Source organism: Magnolia sinica, chromosome 14, assembly GCF_029962835.1.
Source record: "Magnolia sinica isolate HGM2019 chromosome 14, MsV1, whole genome shotgun sequence".
In the NCBI taxonomy this organism is placed as follows: Eukaryota; Viridiplantae; Streptophyta; class Magnoliopsida; order Magnoliales; family Magnoliaceae; genus Magnolia; species Magnolia sinica.
In genome coordinates, this window is record NC_080586.1 from 60,279,667 (window position 1) to 60,282,996 (window position 3,330).

A 3,330-nucleotide genomic window follows, 5' to 3' on the forward strand; every position below is an offset into this window, starting at 1 on the left:
AAGCAACAAGAAAAAATAAATATCTAAAAGCTTTTAAAGAAAAATAAATTAAAACTAGGAAACTTTCTAGAAACCTTAGACAAAACTCTCTAAAAACCCTATATCTTACTTTGGAATGCCTTGAATGATGCTTGAGAATGCCTTAGGGAGCCCTATTTATAAGTGGGGAACTCCCTCTTTTAAACTGGTTTAAAAAATCTGGAAACTGCGTCAAATTTTCTCACTCCGCGTGGGCTCCATGTAAACCCTTCGAGTCATCGAACAACCTTTGTTGTCATCTAAGATTGGCTTTGATTCATCGAAACTGTTTCGCTGAATCTAAGACTGCATCCAATTTATCCAGCAACCAAACTTGATTTTTCTGTAATTCTTCAATGTCATCTAAAGGCTTTGACGTCATCGAAGACTGGCTTCGATGTCATCTAAACTGTTTAGATGAATCTAAGCTCAAATCCTGCAAATTCCTACACTAATTTTTGCACTTCCTTCCTTTTTTACTTAGTTTTCTTGACTCTTAGGTCTTGAAATCTTCAATCTTGGTCTCCAAATGTCCATTCTTTTACTTGGTGATTCTTGAGCATCAAATCCATGCTTTTAACAATGTTTTAACTCTAAGCTCTTAAATTCACCTTGCAACACAAACATGTATAAAATATACCATTAAGCATTATCATGTTCATAAAACCAAGATATAAATGGAGGGAAATATGTAATATTTACCACTTAACAATAACTACTATCTAGATACCTTTTAGCTACATCACCAGACAATTCACTCTATGCTTCATGACCAATTTTGCAACAAATTTTTCTTTGGGCATGGATTGTTCTTGAGAGAGAGTTTCTTTCCTAAACTCATCTCTCGGTGGTGAGTTCCTTTTCGGAGATCTTCTCTTGGAAGGCGATTTGCTTTTCTTACCAGCTTGATCATTTCTCGTACTCCTCTCATGATCATTCTTTTGGTTTTCCCATTAAGAAGGGTAAACTACTTAATTAGTTCTCACATTTTTCCATTTATCCTTAGGAGGAGTGAGAATCTTTCTCCTCAAGTTCTCTTACTTCTCTGATGATCTCCTTGGCGAACTCCTCACGGGTTACACCATTCTCCTATACACAACAAATTTACCTATCCGGCTCTGAAATTGGGTGGATCATGGATTCGTAAATGCTAAACATTTGAATTTTAAATGACACACTTCATCACATGAATGCTAAACGAGAGATGCATTGGATCTACTCCCTGAAATGATAAAATCCTTGTTGATCACAAGGGGGACAGAGGTTGTAGTAGATGTATGACTATCATATCCTAATCCTCTTTTGTCCCCAGAATTTTTCCCATTCTTAATAATCTTTCTAATTTCTTTTCTCATTGGGTGAACTTACGTTTTACATCCGCATGATGATACTTCAATTGGTCAATCTTTAATTTTATATAGTAGATTTAGCAATTTTCAACTTCTTTTTTAGGTCTTCATTTTTCTTTAACACCCTTTTTAGTTTATCCTGAAGATTTATATTGTCTTACATCAATTTAGAGTTAACAATATGAAAGGACAAGCTATAGATGTCCCATAGGGGGGGTGAATGGGACAATACAAAATATTTCAATATAATGCGGAATAAATAAAAAATTACTCTCAATTATTTAGAGTATTAAAATCTTGATTCTAAATACTTCATAGGACAACCTTCATCTAAAAGATTTAGGCAGGACAACCTTATTTCACTATGTCTTTGAGATCAAAATATCAAACTTAGCAAGAGATAAAATAAATAAATAAAGCATTCATAATAAAAGATATAATCAATCACAAGCAATGCAATAAGTAAATAAACATTCACCACCACTGCTCAAGGAGTTATAGTGGTTTGGTGATTAACCCCACACCTACTCTACTTCCAAAATTACTACCCTCATAATTTTAGCTTTCACTATTTTAAGGTTTTCACAGGTTCACCTTAACAACTTTATACAGTTCTTGTGATTCACGGGCTATCACAACAAAACCTAATTTGTGATTTTCATGAGCTTACCACAAAACAACCCGCTGAGATTTCCATGCTATCTCAAAAAAATACAAATGAAATAAAAGTAAATACAATACTTATCTTCAGATCTCAAGTTGTAGACGTAATTGTAGCTTGATTGCAACGATATTCTTTCTTGGGACATTGATTGTGAGACTCGACCCGAGTTTGCATGTGTGCATGTGTGTGTGTGAGTATGCATCTCGTTCATTTTGGTCCCGCCGTCCTACCAGTCAAATTCTGGTGATCTGCAACCTTCGGGTAGTGTTTACGGTCATCCTTGAGTTCGGTTATGTATACCTGACTCAGATCGACCCGAGATCTATGCCATTGCGTCCGCATCGTCGCCGCGATTTCAACACCGCATCTCATGTATGATTCCGACATATGCAGCTTGAGATATCAACCGCACTATTATTGGCCACACATCATGCATGTGGGACCCACTTAGGTCTTTACACATTTCCCAAGAGTGGGCCCCACCTAGCACTCTATCCTAAGCAATCTACCCTACTTTTCCATCATGCCTACTTCCCTAGCTAGCAATGATGGGTTTCTTAAAAAGAAAATCCATCATTTCTTTCCTCTTATCTATGCTATCTCCCTCTTCCTAAGCAACCTTCTCCCAAGAAGCAATCATTTCTTTGCTAGAAACTCTCTTTCTCCTCCCTCATTTCTCTCATTCGTCTCCTCTCATGGTGGAAAACGTCCAGCCCCTTCTCCCCTCTTTTCCAGCCCATTTTCTTCCTTATTTCCACTCCATCTCACCATCATAACTCCATCTTGACCATAGGATCATAACCCTTAGAGCTTGAGGTTCTTAGTGATGGAAGAAGCTTGAAGATCTAAGAGGTGGGTGCTTCTTTATGGTGTAAATCTGATTTTTATAGTGTAGATCTCTTCTGTTCTTCATGAGGGGAGTGTAGGACCCACCAATCAATGGTGGAGATCCCACACGTCCCCATAGGTGTGGCCAAATGGCCTACCCTATACATGCATGTCCCATGCATGGGGCTTTCCTTTATGGACCTCATCATGGTAGATCCTTTGATTTTCTTGCATGATGAGGTCATCTAGACGTTAGGATCATGGTGGGAATGGCATCCCCATCATACATTTTATTTTTTTGCCATGCATGTGTGAGATTCATATTGTAGATGCATATTGATGTATGATGTGTGGTTGAATTATTCTTGGGAGGGCTCAATAGTGGCAGAGCCCTTCCCTATGGCTGGATTGCCCTTCTTTCTCTTCTTTTTCTTTATTTTCATCCCTGATCATGGTGTGTGGCCCACTTGT